At 43.0% G+C, this 25,209-nt stretch overlaps 1 protein-coding gene across 3 annotated transcripts in view; it reads right to left on the reverse strand.

The window, feature by feature from the left end:
• Window positions 1-25,209, reverse strand: part of RCAN2 (regulator of calcineurin 2) — a 264,615-nt gene that overhangs the window by 23,293 nt on the left and 216,113 nt on the right. The window lies entirely within an intron of this gene.

The raw sequence follows: 25,209 nt of genomic DNA on the forward strand, positions 1-25,209 counted from the left end.
TGTCAAAGGACTATAACCTGTGTCTAGAGATCTGTAGGGGGACCAGTGAATGGGGTTTGAAATGCATGAAAAACCTGACAATTATGCAAAGTGTTGAGTGTTTCCACATATATGTGTTTGTTTCTGGGAGAGGGATCTTAATGGTCATAAGCTTCTCAAAGGAGTCCATTATCTCCAAAATATTATAGCTATTGAGTAAAGCATGTGGTGGACATTGCTAGTGATTATCAAGCTTGGGGGCACTGTTCTTGCCTACACATATGGGAGCCCACACGACCCAAAATCCTTCTAGTCAGGCAGTGCCATGGGATTAGTTCTGGTCAATGAAATGGGTACAGAAAGCAGGAAAAAAAGCCCTCGAGAAAATTTTCAGTCTCTTTCTCTGAAGATGCCATGTGCTCCAGAAGGTAGCGTAGTCAGAAGTAGGGTTCTCCTCAGCCTGGGTCTCTGAGTGTCTCTGTGGAACAGAAATATCTTTTCCCCAACTCCCACCCCATCCTATAGCTGACCTTGCCTTGGCAAAGGAAAAGAACTCTCTATTGCATTAAACCACTGAGATTTGTGGATTATTTTATTTCTGCAGCACAACCAAGCCTATCACAATACAAAGCAATAATTTAAACATTTTGATTTGATACAAATTTCAATTCAACTGAAGAGAGATCTATTCAATGCTCACTTTGTACAAAGGATGATCTGTAGGTTTTAGAAGGCTACAGAGATGAGGATCGTTTTGTTCTGAATCTCAATGATCTAAGAATCTAAGGTGAGAGGCAGACACAGACACAAATAAGAGAACACCTGCAAGAATGGGGAAAGACATAAAGGAAAACTAGAGAATTTTTAAAAAATACATATATATATTAACACCACCTATCTAGTTCCTCTTAGCTTAAAAAGTAAAAAAAGATCCTATTACGAGTAACAAAACCAGTGCATGTTAAGTTACTCTGTGTTCTTAAAGGAGAAATTGCCACTAAGGAAATAACATCTATTAAAAAATTAAAACAAAAAAAACGCTGATTCTTTTATTTCTACAATAAAAGGTATTTTGTCATAAGAGTGAGTTCAAGTGGGAATGAAAATGCATGAAAGATTAACACTGCAAGATTCATTGCATTTGGATTTGTAAGGGACATGAGGGATAATTAACTCAGCCTTTCTCTCCTCACCTCCATCATCTTACAAATCAGGGCTCTGAGGTCTGAAGAGATGAGGACCTGCCCACGGTCACATGGGCAGTTATTGGCAGAGCCAGGACCAGAATACAGAGATGTTTTTGATTACATCCATAATTACCCTGCTAGACTGAGAGGGAGAGATCGTTGCATTAATAAGAGCAAGAGATGGACAGCAATAAGCTGCCTCAAGGCTCCTGTGTGACCACATCTAATAGAATCAACAAGGTGATGTCAGGTTAGAGAATCACTGCCCTCCGAGGCTGCATGGGAAGAGGAACTCAGATGTCCGGGAAGGTCCTCCTGCCTCTTGGACATCCAAGTGAACTTGTCTCAGACCCTCAAGTCCAAGGCTTGTGATCCTTCCAAAGGCTGCTGCCCATTTCTGAGATTCCCCAGTGTGTGGCCCACCAGAGCTTCTCCCATTTTTGACTCATGGCTACACACACTTGTTACCTCTCTTTCTTTTTCTGTATGTATGTTTTTTGTTTGTTTTCTGTTTTTATTTTTGTTTACATATAAGGATGTTTATTGAAACCTTGGTGGCCATGGCAATTTTTTTTAAAAGAATTTGAATGTCATTAATAGGGAATCTCTTTTTTTTACTTATGTATTTTTTCCACATTTTTTTTTTTTTTTTGCGGTATGCGGGCCTCTCACCGTTGTGGCGTCTCCCATTGCGGAGCACAGGCTCCGGACGCGCAGGCTCAGTGGCCATGGCTCACGGGCCCAGCCGCTCCGCGGCATGTGGGATCTTCCCGGACCGGGGCACGAACCCGTGTCTCCTGCATCGGCAGGCGGATTCTCAACCACTGCGCCACCAGGGAAGCCCTTCCACATTTTTTAATTGAGTGAAAGATTCTTTACATTCTATAGAACTTTTATAATTTTCAAAAGTTTCACACACATGACTTCATAATAATCCCATAATAACCCTTTTCAAAACAGCTTTTGATTTCAGTTTCAGGACATTTATGAAGAGATTTGAGGGGTTCTTTCTCTCCTTTTCAGGCTCTGTTCTTATTCCTCTTTCCCTGGCAAGAACAAAACAGGGATCTTTCCTTGTTTGTTCCTTGGGTAGTTTTTATTCTCAACTCTCAAACCTTGGAATCAGCCAACTCCCAGGCCTGCTTCCTAAGAATTTCTTAGGAATTCTCTCCCAACACTACTGTGTTTTCCTGAACAAGAATCCTGGTGAATAAAAATGCTTTCTGGTTCCTCACAATGGGAGTAGTCTCGGCTGGTAAAAATCAAAGCTGGTGGTTTGATTGATCTGAGAATTTTCAGGAATGGGAGGGATTAAGAAATTAAAAGATCTTATTTCTATGTGGAATATCATATCTTTTAGGACAAAATCCGTGGGTTTATTTGTGGCTCTACTCTATGTTTTTCCATTTCCAGTGCGGGAGTTTCCTTCCTGCCCCCTCCCCAGGACCTCAGCATAGCCTTGGGGGAGGAGGTGTTCTTTTCCTTGGAGTCCAACTCCTTGCTTTTTGTTTTATGTCTTCTTTATGCTTCCCATCTCAGCTGTTTGGCCTCAAGAGCCTGGATTAGGAGAAAGGAATCCAGGAGGCCAGGCTTTAGGCTTAGGGCAGGGGTTATATGAATGTCATATGTCAGTGATGACTGCAATTGTTTTCTCCACTACTGTACTCTTCAAAAGAGGGTCCCAGGCAGCTAATAACAAGCAGCAAGCTGGAGATGGCCGGTGACAGAAGCCTCTTTGATATCACTAGTTTTGGGCTTAGACCAAAAGCAAAAAGAGGTCTTCCACCAAACCTGGGGTACAGCCCAGGGCTCAGAGATCAGGGTTTTCACTGGCCCATCTGGGACCCATCTCTATAATGATAATAATAATAAACAACTAATTTTTACTTGGCTTGTCCTCTCTGCACAGGTCTTTTGAGAACTTGTAGTGGTGGGGGTGACAGCTGGCCCAGCACTGTGAATTTTCTGGCTATCTCTATTTTTTTTTCCACTAGTGACATGACAAACATTTCATTTGCTGAGGCAGCGGGATACCAGAGCAAACTGGTGAGAGGCAGATCCAGTGCAGTGAACATGCCAGGTGTACCCTTAGGCAAAGCAGTGACTTGATCAGAGCCAGCCCCAGGGGTCTTCCACCTGCCTTTACAGCAAATTTTCTATGGTTTTGATGCCCAGGCTCCCACCAGGCACACAGTAATATTTTCCTGACCTTTGGCTGCCAGTTTCCTCCAGTCTGGTACCCCACAAACACAATAAGTCAATTTCCTCAATAATTAACCTCTTTTTAGCCACTGGTTTGGATAAAGTTGTACAACGGTGATCTCAAACTCTGGTCTCTGGATTTTGCTACACACAAAAATGATGCAAGATCCTAAAGAACATTTTTTAAAAATTTGTTTTATTGAAATATACTTGATTTACAATGTTGTGTTAACTTCTGCTGTGTAGCAAAATGATTCAGTTATAAATAGATATACATTCTTTTTCATATGCTTTTCTGTTATGGTTTATCACAGGATATTGAGTATAGCTCCTTGTGCTATACAGTAGGACCTTGTTGTTTATCCGTTCTAGATATGAGTTTGCATCTGCTAAACCCAACTTCCCAATCCATCCCTCCCCTCCCCCCCACCCTCCCCCTTGGCAACTACAAGTCTGATCTCTATGTCTGTGAGTCTGTTTCTGTTTTGGAGATAAGTTCACTTGTGTCATATTTTAGATTCCACATATAAGTGATATCGTATACTTGTCTTTCTCTGCCTGACTTACTTTGCTTAGTATGAGAATCTCTAAGTCCATCCTAAAGAACTTTGTTAATGTGAACTTTATCTATTCATGTTTATTGTACTAGAAATTAAAACTGAGAAATTGAAAAGTATTTATTTATAAATTCATCTCCTAGTAACAATCATAAATCCATCAATGACAAAATAATCTTTTTATGAAAAATAATTGTTTTCCCCAACAAGAAAACATTTAATGAGAAGACTGGCCTGGTTTTAGATTTTTGCAAATCTCTTTCATTTCTGACTTCATAGGAGAGACCTGGAATCTCGTATCTGCTTCTGTTACATTATGCTGTTTTGTCTAAAGGGTTTGAAGAAAAGCTGGCCTCACCCAAATATGTGGTTGGAAAAGAAAAGAGTATCGCAATAGGCTTTCAAATAATTGTGAATATTCTTCCTTGATACTTCATCAAAACTCAACTAGTGGCAGTTTCTAAAAGTCTATTGAAATGTTGAATCTGAAGCCATAATCAAATAACATTTTTATTTGATTATTTTAAAATCCATTTATCTACTTTGCACCTTTAATGGATTTTTTACTCATGCAGGATTCTGTCATAGTGTACATCGGTCATTTGGAAAATATTGGTTCCTTGAGTTATACAGCTTTTCCAAATGCTGACACATTTCATTACACAATATCAAAAATCACATTCATTAATATTACCACCTATCTTATCAAAAAGTCTTTCCATATTGGAGAGCTGTCATATCCCTGTTGGTGGACACAAGTTTTCCAAAATTCTAATTTTTGCTTGAAAGTATGTTCTTTATCATTGGCAACAGACACTGTCAGTTATTTTCCTTCAAGTGACACACTCATTCATTCGTTTTTGATAAAATGTCCTCCAAATATCTATGTCTGCATAACTATGGTTTGTCTGTTAGTTGTTCTTTCTGTGTTCCAGGAGAAAAATAAGTATCTAGTGCAGCTTAGAACATCTTAGAACATTTTCTCAAGTCACACATTGTATTTTGGTATGCCACAGAATTGCTTTATGTGTACTTCTCATTTCGTTATTCAGATTATTAAAAAGGCATGTGCTCAAGAATAAAGAGTTAATAAAACTAATAACTTTAGCTGCTGCATCAAGGACATTCTGAAGTTAAATAGGTATTTTTCTTTATTGCACTTTTTTTTTTTTTTAAACTGTGAGCGTGTGGCTGTGAAGAATACACATACTAGTAAGTACAGTTAGGTGCCACTGCACTGATTCATACCAAAGTACCAGGAGTTTTAGCCACTATTGCTTTTGCACCATGAGTGTAAATGTCAACATGGCTGAAAAAGCAAATAATGTCTTAGTATTATTATGGAAATAGTTTTGACCTCATGGGAACTTCCAGGAGTCTGCAGACTACTCTTTGAGAACTGCTGCATGATAGGACTTCAGAAAAAGTAAGGATTTGGTTGGCATGGGGTGAAGACAAGGGGTCTAGTGAGAATCTTAAGGGTACAGCATGATGGAGGTCAAGGAAGGGTCTGCCTCCACTTGAGTGATGCCCAGGGGATAAATGTCGTCAAGAGTAATCTAGGATTGGTATGGGGAGGACGTGGAGGAATTATTTTAGAACACAAATTGTACTCTTAGAAAAATTAATAAGGGGCTCTAGAGAAGAAAGTGAGAGAGGCTAGGAGAGGATGTTGGTAGGAGAAGAAGGACCAGGGATGAAGAGTGGGGCTGGATGGGGACGTGAACACAGGGGAGGATGCTGTGTCAATGGAGGGTGTCCTGAGAAACTGACACCCTTAGCAGGGTAGACAAGATAACCAGAAAAGGAGAGTGAGGTAGGTGGTAAGACCATGCAGGCCTGGAGGGCTTGGGGTCCAAAGCAGAATTTGATATTTTTACCCTCATCAATTTTCATCAGCTTCACCCTTTATATAGCAAGGATTACAAGGTACACATAAAGACATTTCAGGTAGTATGCCTGAAAATTGTGAAAGTGGCTGCTTACCAGAGAATGTAGATCCAGGCCTAACTTAGGCCATGTTTGAAATCAAATAATTCTAAGGTTTCAAATATGAACACGTTGGAATTGAACACTTTCTACCTTTAAATGTATTTGCTTTTCTTGAGTAGTCTGGACAGTGTGGAGGCAGGTATAGACGAATTGCTACCAATGGAAGCATTTGTTGCTTTCCCTGGAGAAGTTCACTGCGGTTTTCCTTAAACCTTCTTACTTTATCTCTGTTATAATTAGTCCTTTATTTATTATTTGTGCCCCACATTTAAAAAAGATTCTAACATGACTTATAAAGACATATAAGAACAAAATAAAATAAAAACAGAAATTGGGTACAGAAAAAGAGGAAAACAAGGGTAGAAAGATAAAGCCAAGAAGGAGGACTCTTCAGAAAAGGTGAAAAGCTTCTCATAGAGTCTTGACCATTTGCCATGGGTGGGCCAACATTTTGCCTCTAATTTTTTCAAAGCTGACATGATATGATAATCCTCATCAGTTATGCAATTCTCAGGGCCAATAGGGTAAAGATGAGCCTGGTCTTAAAACTAGTCAGAGGGCTTCCCTGGTGGCGCAGTGGTTGAGAATCCACCTGCCGATGCAGGGGACACGGGTTCGTGCCCCGGTCCGGGAAGATCCCACATGCCGCGGAGTGGCTGGGTCCGTGAGCCATGGCCACTGAGCCTGCACGTCCAGAGCCTGTGCTCCACAACGGGAGAGGCCACAACAGTGAGAGGCCCGCGTACCGCAAAAAAACAAACAAACAAACAAAAAAAACAACCAGAAATCAAAAAACTAGTCAGAAGGATCTGTCCAGGGTCCTCAAAAAGAAGCTCCGGTGATGTGGAGAATGCTGGCCTCAGTGGCTACAGAACACAGACCAAGTAGCAGGTGATTCATTATAGTTTCCAATCCAAATGGAAGCAACAATTATTTTTTAAGTCAATAGCCTTTAATAGCATCCTCAGGACTTAGGAAGTACTCAATGGATTCTACTTGATTGGTTGATACAAAAACCCCAAGGTATATTATAGACTATTAGGACGTTGAAATATTACCTTCAGTTTAATTCTAAACCAGACAGGTTGCAGATAAAAAATATTGTCTAATATATTATCTCATTAAATCTTCACTAAAGCCTTTTAGAAGGAGAGTTGGAATTACTATTATCCTTGAGTAACACATGAAAGCCAAAGATGTGAATGACCTCCACAAAGTCACCCGACTAACTAGTTAGCAAAACCAGAACTAGTAAGGTCAAGTTATTTATACTACCGATATACCATGGATGACATGCAAACAAGTGAGAAGTCTGAAAAACCAAAATGAGAAAAACCAGCTTTCCTTGTCCATCCAGAAGAAGAGTCCTGTCCTGGAAAACGTGGCTGCCAGAGAAATCCAATGGTGCCTTTATTGCATTCCAAACGATGCTTTACGCCTTCATATATTTTTCAATTTTCTCACTTATGATCCCTTTGGGTATAAATTATCTTAATAAGAAATTCAGCTTCCCTCAAAATCACAAGGCTCTAATCTGTAAGATAATACCTCCCAGAAACTGCCAAAGAATGAAACAATTCATCTAGGTTTATCACTTCTCAGTGGATGCTCTGGGTGAGCCCTGTGCAAATCCCATGTTTAAGGATCATACTGGATTTTATAGGCTGCTCAGGAGGGCCTCCTGTCAAAGGTCTGTTATTGTAAATCTTCCATAATGCAGGCTCCTTACGTGACAGGCATAACCAGGCCTGCATGTAGGGCTTTTTTTTCATCTGGATTTTAACCTGTCAGGATTTCTTAGGCCAGGCAGACTTGTGTTAAATCGTGCTTTGTTCTCTTTGTGGTCCCGATATTATTTAAATTAAAAAAAAATCATTGTGAAAGGAGGCTCTCAACTCTTCCTTGCTGATAAAAGAAGAGGACAGACCTCATGTCACATAATGGCTCAAAAAAAAGATAATTCACTGGTAAAGGCACAAAAGACTTTATCCCTTCTCAGTGGAGTCCTTGTGAGAGACAAAGATCTAAAACTCAGATCCAAACTCCAAAAGGAGCTGCTATTGTCCTAAAACCTCATGAATTCATCACACGCCTTTCTTGGCAGAATGCTTTCTGTGGTCTGTGTTTGGTTCTGTTCTTTCATTCCCAGCAGTGACCCTAAAGTTCCCAGAGGCTGGATAACATTGCCATGCGAGCATCCATTTTTACTTCCTTTAGTTAAGGAAATCTCTGGTTCTCTACTTCCACTAAGCCGCCATCTATGCATTTAGAACTGGAAAAACAAAACTTCTCACACTCCTCCAAAACTAAGAAACTGTACAAGGGCTAGAAACTGGAATGACCTTGGAATAGGGGTGAATCTAAGTATTGTGGAGCCTGAAACTTTTTTACAACTTGGGAAGCCCTCCTGAAGCAAAATAATACAAAATTAGGCACGAAGTTGGAATTTATTTTTTGAATGAGAACCAAAAAATTCATAAGGAATAACTTTTGCAAAATTTACAGACTATATATGACCAGGGGAACAGGCCGCAGGGCCCTACCAGGGCCTTGGTAGAGACCCATGCAAATGAGGGGCCCTTAAGCTGCAACTTCATTCACTTCCCAGGAAGTATGACCAAGAGAGTCGTGAGTCACCTGGGCCATCACCAAGTAGTCAGGAGTCTAGGTTTTCAGAATAGCTAAAACAAGTACAATGCTTATATAACTCTCAGCTGATGACGTTCATTTCCCTAAATGTTTGAATCACCAGGATGAGAACCAAGAAACTAAAATCTGCAAAGTTTCAGCCCAGGTCTCATATTATAGATGACTGAGTCCCTGCCACACATGAACCCCATTTTGTAAATACCCAATATGGAGGCCTGAGGAGGAGGAACAAGTAAGGGGGTTGCTTGGACCCTGTTCTGAAGCTGCTCAGTAAGGGGTGGTAAGTGCCAGATGGGGGGGACCAAGAGAGGAGCTTACAGGTGGCACTGTCTGTGTGCCTAGGACCCTTGTACAGCAACTGCCCACGCTTTGGGTGAGCAAGACCCTCCCAGCACCTGAATGCAGGACTGGTTCTGGTGGGTCTCACTGCCCCCACCAGTGAGACCAGGGGACTGTGGAGCCTGGCTATGCCAAGCAAGATACCATCTGTGGATGCCTGCATGCTTCCTTCCTGCCCCAGGACACTTGTAAGCCTCCCAAGGGGTCTCTGAACACCTAGGGAGTAGCGAGGAGGAGCACCCCTACCTGTAAGGGGGATGGGCCAGGAAAACTAGACCTCTGAGAAAGTGGCTATGAGCACAGTTGTCTGCTATGTGCCATAAAGTTGGACGTCTCTGCACAGTTATAAATATAAAGGGAGCATCCGACAGTCCTCTTATAGCTGCTACATTTCAGTTTACAGTATCAAAGGCTGCCTGGGTTCAAGGCATTTGCTGAGAGCTAATGACTGCTACATCCTTCTCTGGGCCAGCAACTCCTCTTCTCTGATGGTTAATCTGCAAGAATGCCTGCGGCTATCATCAGCCCTGATTAGACACAGGCTCGAATTGCGCATGCGTCATTGATGCACTGCACGGCTCCCTTTACAGCTTACCCAATCATGTAAGAGGATGGGAATTGCATTCTAAAGTTATTTAAATATTGATTTACCCATTAGAGATTGATAAAGAGAGGCAATATAAAGCCACGTTACTAGCACAGACTCTAGACCCACACTGCCTAGTTCAAATCCCAGACCCAGGATTTGTGCAACCTTAAGCAATTTACTTACTCAACACCTCAGTTTTCTTATCTGCAAAATGGGATAATAAAAGAATCTACCTCACAGGGCTGTTCTGAGCATTAAGTAAATTAATATATTTAAATCACCGAGCACAATAAGTTTATTCGAGCTGTTACTATGATTCCCACATTTGAAGATAAACAATATTTTGTTTATATGTCTGTATTTGGTCCGCTGGCTCTAGCTGTACAAATCTCCCTAAATCTAAATCCAAGTATATAAATATATCTATGCCTACATCCATCTATATTTATATCTATACCTGTACCTGTATCTAATCCTTAAAATCAGAGTGATATCTCATATAAAATTAAGTCTAATCACACTAAGGTGATTTTTTTTTTTTTTTTTTTTTTTTTTTTACGGTACGCGGGCCTCTCACCGCTGCGGCCTCTCCCGTTGCGGAGCACGGGCTCCGGACGCGCATGCTCAGCGGCCACGGGTCACGGGCTCAGCCGCTCCGCGGTATGCGGGATCCTCCCGGACCGGGGCACGAACCCGTGTCCCCTGCATCAACAGGCGGACTCTCAACCACTACGCCACCAGGGAAGCCCTACTACATTGTTTCTTTCTTTTTTTTTTTTTTTTTGCGGTACGTGGGCCTCTCACCGCTGTGGCCTCTCCCATTGCGGAGCACAGGCTCCGGACGCGCAGGCTCAGCGGCCATGGCTCACGGGCCCAGCCGCTCCGCGGCATGTGGGATCTTCCAGGACCAGGGCTCGAACCCGTGTCCCCTGCATCGGCAGGCGGACTCTCAACCACTGCGCCACCAGGGATGCCCACTAAGGTGATTTTATTGATGTCATCTACTAAAAATGTAAAGCCCCAATTAACCGTCAAGATTTCTTTCTTGGCTGCTAAGCTTTAAAAGTTTCCTTTAAAAAAACAATGTGGTAAATTAAATAATTCTACGGAGGAAATCAACGGGGTAATTGCCTTCAATCTTTGCCTTTGGAAATCCTGCACCACCAGCAGGGGCTGAGGCTCAGAGAGACAGTGAGTAAATCGCAAAGACAACAGCCACTACTGGAAATATCTGAAGCTCAGACGAATAGGAGATTTGTTAAGCCTTTCCCACCTGTCTCCTTTCACCTGTCCAAATGCACCTCAACTATCTTTTAGACAAACCCATCTCCAGAACTCTAGTCCCTATATTCCACTGTTGCCTGGACATTTCCTTTGGGATATTCAATAGGCGCCTTAAACTTCATGCCTCTAAAGCCACATTCTTTGTGGGAGGAAACCTCTAAATCTGCTTCTCCTCTTTCTCAACAAATGGACCCCATCTACTCAGTTGCTTAAGCCAGGAAGCTGAAGGTCATCCTGGCCTTTTCCCTCTCCCTCACCCCGCATCCCAGCAGTCAGCCTGTGTTCTCTCAATTTTCCAGCATCTTCTCTTCATCCTCACCGACTCCCTGGCTGGCCACAGGTCTCCCGATGGCCGCACTAGGTCCCCCTAGCTTCAGTCTGGCCACCCTCGAATCAACCTTGAAAGTCTACTGCAAGAAAGGTCTTTCTAAAACAGAACATTCTGATGATATAGCTCTTCCATAAAATCCTTCGGTGGCTTCACATAGCTTCTAAGAACATGGCGTGGCTTAGCATGAAAGGCCCTTTATAAAATGGCCATCACCTACCCACAAATCTCACATTCTACCCTTTGCCTGATCTGTACTCCAGCAAATTTCCACTTATAGGTCCCGAAAGGCCGCCTATTGTGTATCTCCAAGCCGTCTCTCACTTGTTCTCTCTTCTGCCTGTGACACCCTTTTCCTTCAGATAACTTCTTTTCTTTCCCTTTATTTTTTTCCAGTTTTATTGAGATATAATTGACATATTACATACGTTTAAGGTATACAACATAATGATTTGATAAACCTATACTGGAAGTGATTGCCACAATATGTTTAGTTTTCATCCATTACCTCACATAGTGACACATTTTTGTTCTTGCGAAGAGAACTTTTAAAATCTATTCTCTTAGCAGCTTTCAAAGATGCAATACAGTGTTGACTACAGTTATCATGTTGTATATTCCATCCCCATCAGATAACTTCTAATTGTCTCTCAAGTCCCAGCTTGGGTCTCACCTGAGAAATCCTTCCTCAATCCTACTGAGGTTTACACAGCCTCCCACGGTGCTCCCATAACAGAGTTATCTAGTTAGTGAGGGTAACTGCTCCCTTATTAACTAGACTGTAAGAACTTCAAGGGTAGGAACGGCTCATGGTTTTGTCCTGTGTCCTTTGCTCATGGATTCATTACTGAGTGTCAGCTGTGCACCGTGCATGATGACTGCTCTATGGGATGGGCTCTCTTGGTAATGAAATGAATAAAACAACGTGGATAGAACTGTCCTCCTCACCTCCCCCTGCTACCTTATGGTGAATTTTTTCTTCTCTTCAAAGCTACATTCAATAAAATCAGCAAAGACGTACCGAACACATTGATCAAGATCTTCCATATCATAATGTAACAGGGAAGCCTAAATCAAATTCTACACATTTCTTTCCTGAAACCTTTCTTGACCCCTTCCCCTGACATACCCTTCCTCCATCTCGGTTTAATCTCCACTTCCTTTGGTTATTTAAGACACTCTGAATCTCTTTTCAGAATAATGGATCATCAAAGAGTGTGTGTGTGCACCGAGAAGGGGAAGAGGTCAAGTAAGACTTCAGGTAAAAAATGGTAAATGAAAGATGGATAGAATTCTGATGTGTGGAAATGAGGTGGCGGGAGACTTTAGACAAAGCTTTTTGTTCCAGACAAGGACAACGTTATTAAAGGATTTATATATTCCTATTAATCTGAGGCCACCTCTAAGAAAAGGGACTTCGGGGGACTGAGGACAAATGTAATAGTCCTAAGCCACATTTCCATGGGCGTGGCCTTGCTGCCCATTCACAACTGTTATTAAATACTCGTAGAAAACGTAAAACAAGTAAGCTTTGAGATTTCATTATTTTAAGGGTCAGCTCTTACATGTTTCTTATGACATTTTCCTAGCAGTCTGCTCCACTGAATACATTTCATTTGAACCCTAAACTACAGGTCGTGGGCCTACCGAGGCAGACAGGACACACTGCTCACCAGCTCCCACACCAATTTAGGAAATGATCCCTCTTGAGAACATCATGGAGTGTTGTAGTTGAAAGAGGGAGGAAATGTATTTCTAAAAACAAGCAGTGTTCTCTCAAGATTGAAATGAAGCCTCTGTTTTAATATTCGGCTGTCAATAATTGATGAGGACATTTTTAGTATGTTTAATCTTAAATGAAAGGGCTAAATCCTAAATATGTTCCATATCACATCCTTCTGAAGATAGGCAATTTCAAATTAAATCCATTCATTTTGCCATTTGGCATACGATCAAAGCAAACTTTTCAAAGCCAGCGTGGTATCCTTAACGAATTCTTTCCCCGAAATTGAGATGGCATTTGCATTCTTTTGAGATGCAGATATGAGCAAGTTCTAATGACTCAATCTTTAAATGTAGAAAGGAAACACACAGTTTGTTATGCTCCCAATCGTCTTCCTCTCTCTTCCTTTTCCTCCTCTCGGTTACACCTTTTCTATCTTATCTGGGTTCTATTCTCTCTGCGCTTTAGATAAAGACGTAAGAAGAATACCTGTTATAATAAAAACCTTATATAAAATGAAATCTCTCATGTTCAGATTCCTTGAGATGTCAAACCAAAATGATGGTTTCAACCTGTCACAAATTTGGGACACAAGACACCTAAAAGAAAGCCTTTTGGAACTAAAACATGGCAGTCAACACTGCAGCTAACACTGAGCTTAGTTTTGAATGGCAGTTTTGCACAGTGGCTAAATCTTCCCTTGGACATTTAGGGAGACAACAGATAAGTACTGCAGGTATGGATAAGGATGGGTAAAGTCTGAATTCTTTTGGTGGGCCACGCCCTCCCCAAGCCCCTTCCGTATGATAACACATTTCAATCTCACAATAAACTTAGGAGACAGATGAAGAAATGGGCTGAAATAGATTCAACCATTTGCCTAATGTGGCCAGCTGGTTGGTCAGTGACAGAATGCAGATTTCATCCTGGTACCTGGAGCCACAGGCTTAACCTCCAGGCTGCCCCACCTACGGCAGAGAGAAGCTGGGTTGATATGGCTTCATCCCTTTCTTGCATTTCACCCAAGGAGATGGACCCATCTTTTGTCTTCAGTCAGTTTTGCTCCTGTGTATCTCACAGGCCAGCAGCAGTGTGAAGAATTACTGTGTAATCCTAGGTAAAATGGAACCTGAGAAGAAGCTCCTCCCGTCCAAAAGATGAGAGCTTGAGAGCTTCACATGGGCAGTTCAGACTAGAAGCATCTGTAAATTGTATCATAGTGATAAACGATGAAACTACCATGTCTCTTCCACAACAGACACATTTGTGTATATGTGCTACATACAGAAGTTCAGGATTGTTGAACATAAGCCTGATTTACGGCCAAAGCTGTTGCTAGCCAAGAAGGATAACTCGACTGAGAATTCCCTTCTCTCCATGTGGTAGAAAGTTTGGGGAGAAATAGGCAAGCTAGATGAAGCCAGTGACGTGTCATCACTGTCCACTATAATTAGGATCGCTATACAACGTGTTTTTGAAGCCGGTACAATTTGAAGCGGGCAGTGTTACAGGTTATGCTGTGACCTGAGGACTGTCCTGGGCACCCTAGATATTTGGTCACCAACTGGATGGTCCCCCGAATCACTGATTCCAAAACTGTGGTCCTCAGCCCACTAGAAGGAAATGACAGTCCTTCTGATGGACGGATCCTGTTCAAATGTGTAAGCCTCCTCTTCAGTTTTTAGCAATAACTCATGCATATTCCATAGACTTTCTTTTCACTACGGGCTACTTATTTGTAATCTCGGAGAGAGTTCCAGAATACATTTTTAAGGGTTACTAAGATCCATAAATGAGTTTATAAAAGGATTCTAGTCAGTACAGTTGGCCCTCAGTATCCATGGTTCTGCACGTACAGATTCAACCAACTACAGATCAGAAATAATCGGAAAGAAACCCAAATTCCAGAAAGTTCCCCAAAGCAAAACTTGAATTTGCTGTGCTCTGGTAACTATTTATATAGGCATTTGCATCATATTTACAACTAGTTACATAGCATTTACATTGTATTATGTATTATAAGTAATCTAGAGATGATTGAAAGTATGCAGGGAGATGTGTGCAGGTTATATGCAAACACTATGCCATTTTACACAAGGAACTTGAGCATCCATGGAATTTGATATCCATGGGGGTCATGGAACCAAATCCCCATGGATACCGAGGGATGACTGTATTCAGCAAAAAACCTGGCTGCTGCACAACTCTTAATACTACTGCACTTGAACACAGGAAGAGTTGGAATTCTCAAACCTCCCATCAGTAATAATAATCACTATCACTTAGCAGGACTCCCTAAGTGCAGACACTATTCGAAGTGCTGTATGTCATTCTGATAGTCTGACCCGTGGACCACAGGCCAGGAGCAGCAGCCTTGGGGGCTGATTGTCAAGGGACCTACTGATTCATAATCTGCATTTCAACCAGATCCCCAGATGATCAGTATCCCTTTTAAGTTTGATAAGTACCAGGTTAGAAGATATGGGTTGGACCATTTGAGATTTAAGAGCTTCCTGACTTAGTGCATAAACTGATGTACGTAATTGCACTACTGGGAATTACCAGCGCTGCCCTCGCCTATTAGCGGTTTTCGATTCTTTGCATTAATTAATACATTTACAGAATGACATTTAGCAATTACTCCTATTGATGGCTTTGTTCTTATAATCACCGTATTGTGTTTGCTCTGGTTATTATCTTGTTCTTTGTTTTCACCGGGTTCTTTTGTCACTGCAAGGAGGAGACCCATCGGGTAGATGGGGCACTGTGTTGGAGGGTCCCATGAGCAAGGGAATTACAGCAACATTTAGAATCAAGAATCTCCTCTGATATATTTTGACCTTGTGTATGATGCCAGCTTTGAATAACCCAAAGATATTCAGAGGTGTAGTGAGATATTCCCTAGGAAAAATAGGTCTGCAATGATAATTATTTTTTAGAAAGCCTCAAATATAAATTTCACCTCAATTTTCCATTTCAGAAAACCAAGGCCAAAAGAAGTGAAGTGATTTGTTAAAGGTTATGAGCAAGTGATGCTGATAAGAGGCCTCTAATTCACAACTGTTTGCCAAGTTCTATCTCTGATCCGTGTTGTAACTGGAAAGGATTACTGTTACTCTCTTTAGAAAATACCACGGTCATGGTAGACCAGTTGGAAAAAGATACACAAATTTAAGGGATAAAATGACCCCATGCATCAGAGATAGTCACTGTTAACTTCTTTATTAAACAAAAGCATTACATTTATCAATATTACTTAAATTTATCAGAATAGAAGATTTAAAGAAAACTTAAAAATGGTTGACTTTCAGAAAAAGGTTTTCTCCAAAACAAGAACTATTAATCTCCTAAAGGAGTCGTCTAAAGTTTTAAAGAAAAAGTCTTAAGAAAAAAAGTAAGTTTATGTTTCCAGGTATAAAATCTAAGTGATCTGTCTTATGAAAATCAGAAGATAATGCTGATATCTAAACAAAAATTTGAAACCTCTAGTGTTTAATTTAAAAAAGAACCTAAGCCTACTTAAGGGAAAAAACCGAGAAAACACAAATTTGTAAAATATCATGTAAAAGTAACAAGAGCAAGCCTGGTGGGGGAAAAAGAGAGCAGCATAGGGAAGTAACTGCAACCTGTATGTACAATAGGCATAAAATAAATTGACTAGAACTATTCATGACACTCTCAATTCTCCTTACTGTTCAATTTCTTGACAGGTGTGGGTTTGGATTTGTTGTTTTAGAAAGCACTATTTCTTTCACTTCATCAATGGCACAGATTTTTGGCTTGTTTCATTATAGAATCATGTCTGTCTCAGTTTTTTCCTTCCTAGAATTTATAAATGCCTTTCTATTTTTATTGAAGAGACAGAAGCCTTTATTTCATTAGCAACACCACAAAATTGTACTTCCAGCTTCCTACTTATATAATTTGTGTTATCATATAAAATGTCTTCTTTAAGTCATTCATCATAGAACCCTCTGAATTGCTGGCCCACTTTCAACAGACTAAGTTTTAGGCGTGTTGTACAATGGTCATAACAGAATTTCTTCTCATTTCAATCTTGGGCTATTTCTGCTGTTTATGGATCTCCCTCTTTCTTGGAGTACTATTTTCTGTTATATGGGAAAACATCTTCGAGTAGACCCCCTTCCTCCACAAAGATGGCAGACGGGGGCTTCCCTGGTGGCGCAGTGGTTGAGAATCCGCCTGCCGATGCAGGAGACACGGGTTCGTGCCCTGGTCCGGGAAGATCCCACATGCCACGGAGCAACTAAGCCCGTGAGCCATGGCCGCTGAGCCTGTGCGTCCGGAGCCTGTGCTCCGCAACGGGAGAGGCCACAACAGTGAGAGGCCCGCATACCGCAAAAAAAAAAAAAAAAAAAGATGGCAGACGGTAAACATTCTGAGCCATTGCATTGTCAAATATATGGATATTTTGCCATCATACGAGGCTGACAGTCCCCAAAAAAGCTTCAGCAGATCCCATAGCAGCAATGGGGGAGAGGTGGCCCTTCAGAGGTGTCCCCAGTTCAGGACTTTGCATCTTTTGGAGCAGTCACGGAATGAGAGCCATCCCTAGTGAAGGGGCATGGCCCTGGCGAGGTGACCCCCTTTCTCCTTGGCTGAAGGCTATTCTCACAAGGGGACTCAGCTGAGCTCCTTCAGCTGCCATGACCCCACAGACTGGGAAAGCATGTCTCAGGCATGCTGGGAGGACCCAGAGGACTCTGAGGGCTCCTGGGTGGGATGCCTTAACTGGCTTCAGGACACAGAAGCTAGGAGGAGTCAAGTGAGTGCAGGACCCTGGGATGAGCCACTGGGGTGACCTCACTCAAGTTCCCTCAGGCTCAGCTCTTCTTTCCCCTGCAGTCCCAATGACCCTCAAGAAGCCACATACGGCTGATTCTACACTTTACTGAATGATTATTTTCTCACAGGTTTCGCCTGGGAGCAAATGCTGAGGCTGAGCGTGTGAGGAGGGGCCCCATCCCAACCCAGGTGGCTGCCCTGTGGAGCCTGCACTGCTTCACCTGGTCAGCTAGTGCTCCCTGGGGGCCCAAGACCACCACAGCCAACCTTGCACCCACCTTTCCTGCCCATAAGAGCCCATCTGCCTGCTGTCTCCCAGAAGGATTTCTGATCTGCTCCTGACACTTTCCACTATTTCCGGTGCCGCGGACTGCTGCTTATCGTTATATTTTTCTCCTGCCATTTCAGAGACATTTTGGCAGACATGGGACTTGAACGTTTTCTCAGTCTGCTATTTTGAGCCAAAAGTGCACCTGGGACTTCTTGTTGAGATTATATTAGGTTGAAGCACATGGAATTGTGTTTTGTGGAGCTTAATAACCATCAAACATTGGTACTTTCTTGTGGTTCAATCCAATAGTCCACGAGGCACTGACTAAAGCAGATAAACCAAGGAGTATCTCCATCGCTCCCTTAAACGAAATGACATGAAACGTCAACTTTTTAAAAAGGTATCTTTTTTTTGTTTTATTCATTCCTTCTTCAATGCCCAAGAATTTATAATGTAGTTCCAGTGCAATGTCAGATGCTGTGCTCGACATTTTCTCCTTGGTCATTTCATTCTACAACACTGCTGGAATGAAGGCATTTCGGACTGGTTAACGGGGGCAATGCTGGTGTCCGTGGAGGGTATCTCAGCACTGGGAATGGCTCAGGCTCACAGAGGCGCCAGGCGCACCCCGGGGGGAAATGGCTGTGTGTGCGCATGGGGTCCAAGAGAGAGATACAGAAAGCTGGGAAAGCTGTCTCGCTGTGCTCCCAGGCGTGTGGTGGCACCCGATTACAGTGAGCAAACACCAGCCTCATTCCCTCCTGCCTCCGGAAGAGCCACCGCCCACCAGCGAGTGTAGCGTGTGTTCTGTCCATGCAAAACAACGCCCTCTTACTTTCAACAACGGTGCTGCCAGGAATAGAATTCCAGCGCCAGTCGCCTTTTCCACCCTCCCCTTCCCTTGAGGTGAGACTCACTAGAATGGATCCCATGGACAACTGAGTATTGGATGCACTGGAGGAGGAGGAGGACTCCGAGAAGAAAGTAAGCTATTCTCACGGGAGGAAGCACAAAGGTCCAGAGTCTTGAATTTGAAGGAATGTGGTCACATTTGGTGCCAAGAGGATGAATCCAAACATATTGATTACATCCCTCTATATCAAGAAGGAACGTGTTTCCAGAAAATACAAGATGGAGCTAAGGTCGACAGGGCAGGTTTCCGCCGTGTTTACCAGGGTCCCCCAGGCTCTCCGAGGGTGGGCTCTGGACTCAAACTGTGCCTTGTCTTACCTGTGATGTGTACTGACCAGCTATGTCTGGAGGGCTGCCTTCTCTGGTGGCTCCCGTGATCCTCACATCGTGGGGTTCATGCCCTGTGTGATCCCCTCCCCTGAGTCCAGGCTGGATGCAGGCATTTGCTTGAGGAATAGAAATGGCAAAAGTGACGGGACATCACTTCTGAGATTACTTTACAAAAAGCTGTGCTTGGGCTTCCCTGGTGGCGCAGTGGTTGAGAGCCCGCCTGCCGATGCAGGGGGCACGGGTTCGTGCCCCGGTCCGGGAGGATCCCACATGCCGCGGAGTGGCTGGGCCCGTGAGCCGTGGCCACTGAGCCTGTGCGTCCGGAGCCTGTGCTCCGCAACGGGAGAGGCCCCAACGGTGAGAGGCCCGCGTACCACAGAAAAAAAAAAAAAAAAAAAAAAAAAAAGCTGTGCTTTCCGTCATATTCTTTCTCTCTCTCTCTTTCTCTGGCTTGCTCTGATGAAGCAAGCTGCCATGCTAGGAGATGCTCTCTGGAGAACCCCACATAGCAAGGAGCTAAGCGTGCCCTCCTGCCTCCAGAGAGGACTGAGGCTCTCAGTCCAATAGCCTGTGAAGAACTGGGTCCTGGCAACAACTACTAAGTGGGCTTAGAAGAGCTTCCTTCCCTGGTCAAACCTTCAGAGGAGATTGTAGCCCCAGCCAAAACTGTGACTGCAGCCCCGAGAGAGTCCCTAAAGTGGAGAACTCAGCTAAGCCTTGCCTGGATTCCTGACTCTGACACATGATGGGATAAGTTTTGGGGTAATTTGTTACTGTATTTGTCAGGATTCTTCAGAGAAACAGAACCAACTGGATGTGTATGTGTGCGTGTGTATATGTATGTATGCACAGATTACATATATCAACAGATGTAAATGGGATCATAAATGTCTTGTAAACATTAAGGTGTTTTCTCCTTATACAGTGCAGAAATGACATTAATCAACACAGACAGCTGAATGGCTGGGTCCATCAAGGACATGAGCATTAGTTCTAAATGGTACTGTGGTTATTGTGTTAATCATGATCATCTCCTCCTCAGAGAGCAGAAAGAAATTGGCATAAGAAAAAAATCCTGAGTTGTGTGTTTCTTTTGTGACCAAGCCTAACCACTGCATTTGGTTCTTTGGGCAAAGTTGGCCTGTCGTCAGCTCTGTGAAAGGCTGGATGCATAAAATGATGATAAAGATGATGACGAGGCTTTTGGCTGAATGGGACACAGCATGGAGGCTTCCTGTGGATCCTGCAGCAAGCAGAATGTGGGCCCTGATTATTTTATCACTTACTTCCCAGCAGCTTTCTAGCTGCCTTCCTGTTTGTGATTCCAAGATTAACACAGAGTTTAGTTCAGACAAGAAGCCGTTCGACCTGCAGACCTTTGATACCACAAACAAAGCGTTTGGAATGTTAGTTGTATTTACTGAGGGATGGATTAACTAACTGATGGCTTCTCTCTTTGATACTCATTACTCAGGTAGCCAAATGTGGGTCGTCTACTCCCTCAACTGTGGAAGCAGAAAACAAAGAGGTCAGATTCTCAGCTTTTGAGTTCAAAAGCTAAGGTCCAGATGCTAATGTGAAATATTTAGAAGAATATTTGCAGAGTCAGTTGCTTCTGTCAAAGGAGATAAAAATTCTCCTCTCCTTTGGACAGGAGAACAAGGAGCTACAGGCCGGTGTGGGTCTCCGAGTAGGGGCCCGATATCCTACTCTAATCTGGGTCGAAAGCTCCAACAGGTGGGTAGAATTCTGGGATCCCCAAGTGTGTTTAGAGATCTGGAATAGACAGCATCTGGCCCTCATTTCCTGGGGGGACGGGTGTCTAGGAAAGCAGCAAGGCCCTAGAATCCCCCCACTCACCCTAACTTTTATAGAAGCAATGGAGTGGCTGTCCAGGCAGAGAGGGCCCAAGACAGCCCCAGTGGTTTTCCCATTCCTCTAGAGTCATGGAAGAGCTTCCAATACTTTCTGGGATTCTCCAAGAAGAGTGAAGATGTAGGCAGGGAGGGCAGGAGACCCAAGGACCCACTCTGTGGCTGGGACAAGAAGAAGAGAGGGTAACCTCATAGAGTTTACCAGGGCAGCAGATGGAAATCTGGGTACTTCATTCCAGGCCAGATGGATGCAGATGACTGCGGATCAGCCTGAGGGTCCAGCAGTCGCTTGGCTAAATTTAAACGAGGCCACCCGCACTCCCAACAACCATGTTTCAACACTCAGACAATGTGTAGGCTTTTTAATTCAACACCAGTTTACAGGTGATCTAAACTGACTGAGAAAACCTTGCAGTTGACTACAAGAAAAGCCAGAAATGGCTAAGATTATTATTATTATTTTTTAAAATCTCTACCTTCCTCAGATCACTTTTCTGTTAAAGGCCGCAATGCACGGCTTGTGGGATCTTGGTTCCCCAACCAGGGATCGAACCCGGACCCTCAAAAGTGAAAGCACAGAGTCTTAACGACTGGACCGCCGGGAATTCCCAAATTATGTTTTGACAATTAGCACGCTAAGGTTTTACAGAAGATATCATTTTGGCTACCAAAATTAAAGGGCACTGTTGCTTGTATCTTTGAGTCTGTGGTCCATGAAGTCTAGACCTTCTCTGCCCCTCTGGAGCTCATGATGAGAATGTAATCACAATGCAAAACAGTTGGAGAGTTTGCCAAAACTGGAGTTGGCTCTGCCATCTTCCCCCAAACACGGACCTCCTCTAAGCCATCAGATGGCACAGAGAATCGCTGTTGTTCTTTTTTTTTTTTGCGGTACGCGGACCTCTCACTGTTGTGGCCTCTCCCGTTGCGGAGCACAGGCTCCGGACGCGCAGGCTCAGCAGCCATGGCTCACGGGCCCAGCCGGGATCTTCCCCGACCGGGGGAAGTCCACCTGCATCGGCAGGTGGACTCTCAACCACTGCGCCACCAGGGAAGCCCGCTGTTGTTCTCTTAACAGCTGGTCACTAAAAGTCATGAGTGCTTTTTTGTTAGCTTTGTGTAAGCATCACCTACTTCGTAATTCTTAAGAAAAGCTATCTGGTTGTCAGAGACCAGGGATGACACAGGCTTATGGAGTGACCACAGCACCAAGACCTTCACTTTGCTACGCAGCTATGGAGACACAAGCTGTTCCCCCCATTTGCTCTGATAGCCCGGTTGCTTCCTCATGCTCTATCCATGCAAGTGACACATATAAAATGGTAAAATCAGATTAGAGTTTCCTAAAATATAAAAGATGTTCCACAAATGTAACAACAGAGGAGGAACATTCACTATGAGTTCATCACCATTTCTGTGAGCTGGTTTCTCTTCTCAGATAAAAAGTTTTCAAGTGAAAAAAATATGGGGTCAAGGTTTGATGTGTAGAATTCTACTGGATATCTTAATATACCATAAAAAATTCCCTAAAAGGTCAGACCAGAGCTGGTAACATCTGCCCTCAGTTATGGATGTCCAGCAGTGTCCATCGTAGGACATACTTTGCCACAATACGGTCTTCGAGGAGAGACAAGGCACCTGGAGTGGCCACTGTGTCAACGAGCATATGAGGTGTGGCCACAGCTATGGGCTCTGTGGACCCAGAATTTAAATGTCCCTCCATCAAAAGAGGCATCCATGAGACCTGTCCTTCGACTTCAGCCAAAGGTAGAATGTAGTTAAACTCAAGTCACAATCAAACTGTTCCTCTCTTGGAGCTCATGAGCTATACACAGTCTTTCTACAAAATGCTGCTTTGGGGAACACTTGAAACATGAAAGCCCGTTTGTGTTTGAAAGAAGCCATCCCACACACTCATAAATAATTTAAACAGCAGTCACACTTTTTCAAAGCTCAAGCATGGGAGCTGAAATTGCACTGAAAACTCTCTGGACTGCATTAAATCATCCCTTTGCGGGTGCATCAGCTACAATTTATTTCATCTTGATGGAGCCTTTGCTTCCCAGACGAATTGACTAGACCAGCCAGTGGGAACGTCATTTTGTGAGGTGGACAGGGACAGAAGTGGGTCGAAAGCTAAAGACGTGGCGAATGGCAGCCTCCCACAGGTACCTGGGCTGACTTCCCCTGAAACCAGATGTGAGTTTCATGTTCTTCAGCTGATACCATCAGGCCCTTTTGTGAAAACGGAACATAAATGAAATGTGCTGAGATTGAAAGGCTCTGCCTGGGGGAGGGGCAAGGAGGTAACACAGCTTTGTTCTATCAAAAAATAAAAAAAGAAATTTAGAATGCTGGTTGAAGAAAAAAGAAAGGTCAGCAAAACTCTCTGGTTCAGCTGACCTTCTGTTCTCAGGTCTTTTACTGTTTCCTTTGTAGAACGTATTTTCTATTTGTATGTCCATCTCTGTTCTGTCTCATATGGGCTCAGATTTCCACATGGTAATTTACCCAGATCTGGTGACATTTTCTATGATGAAGTCCAGGGATCCGAGTCAAATACCACTCTCGATGTAAATTACTCTTCCATAGGAGGGGAAATGCTTTTTTCTACAAGTAGATGACTATAGAATTTAATATCTAAACTGGGACTTTGTTCAGTATGATAGGAAGTGCTGATAATTATGCTAAAAGGACTGGGCCAATTGAGATGTGTGGTCACCTACCTAGGGGTCACAAAGAACAGTTTTAAAAAATCACTTTCTCCAAAATAGACAATGACCTTGTGCCCAGAAATGCTCACCTACTTCACTTTTTTCACTTTCTTTCTAGAAAGTAGCTTTTAATTGTATTCATATTTTATTGCCTATCAAGAAAGAACAGCCCCTCCCCCTCGTTTTTCTCCACCTAACTTTTAATTTATGCCAGAGGGAGGCACAGGCAGGGTAGTGTCATGGACTGGATGTGTCCCTCCAAAATTCACAGGTTGAAATCCTAATCTCCAGTGTGCTGGTGTTAGGAGGTGGGGCCTCTGGAAGGTGCTTAGGTCATGAGAGTAGAGCACTCTTGAATGAGATTACTGCCCTTATAAAGGAGACTCCAGCGAGCTCTCCCGCCCCTTCTACCGTGTGAGGACACAGCAAAAAGATGGCTATCTAGGAACCTGGAAGCACAAATCTGTTTGTGCCTTGACCTTGGACTTCCCAGCCTCCAAACTGTGAGAAATAAATGTTTTTGAAGTCACTCAGCCTGTGATATTTTTGTTTCAGCAGCCCAAAGGAACTAAGACAGGCGGGGTGTGATGGGTGTGAGGGAGGGAAGTGTGTGGAGGATTATATTTAATTGACCATTTAATCTATTTCTTTCTTCCTGAGCAGCCCCTCCTCCCATCTCCCCACCCCACCTCATGAATAAGGGGTTTACAAAGAGGAGGACTTCATTCTCTAAGACAAAGTGCTAAAAGCAGTGCAGCACTTGGGTGGCTAGGTCACCACAGCACTGACTTAGATGAAGTTGACTCAACATTAGATGTTCGAAGAAAGAAGCTCTCTGAGGAGATGACCTGGCGTTATCAGGAGACCCGCTTAGGGGGAATCTCCTAGCTTAGAAGTCACAAGGGAATTTCCCTGGTTGTAAATAAATCACCTCAAAACTTTCAGACTATCTCATGTCCATTTCCACTTATTCCCTCTTCTTTGCACAAAAGATGTCACCTAAGACATCATGAAATACAGGCATGTATCTTAATCGCAAAGGATTCCAGAGACAGGAATCCTTCTAACACCTTTTGGAGTATTTTTACTTTGTATTTTGGCATAATTTCTAGATTTACAGAACAGCTGCAAGAATGGAATAGTGCAAAGAGTACCCATAAAGCCTTCATCCAGATTCCCCAGTTGTTAACATTTTTTCACATTTGCTTTATTCTTATCCTTTCCATCCTACACACACACACACACACACACACACACACGCACACACACACACGCACACACACGCACACACACGTACACATGCGCATGCACACGCACACACACACTTCTTTTCTGAATCATTTCATTTACTGTTAAAAGTTTTAGGTATATTACTGAAAACAAGGTCATTCTTTTACATAAGCACTGTATGGTTATCAAACTCAGGAAATTAACATTGATACAATACTCTGGTCTACAAACCATTTTCAGTTT

The sequence above is a fragment of the Kogia breviceps genome, chromosome 10, assembly GCF_026419965.1.
Source record: "Kogia breviceps isolate mKogBre1 chromosome 10, mKogBre1 haplotype 1, whole genome shotgun sequence".
Lineage (NCBI taxonomy): Eukaryota > Metazoa > Chordata > Mammalia > Artiodactyla > Physeteridae > Kogia > Kogia breviceps.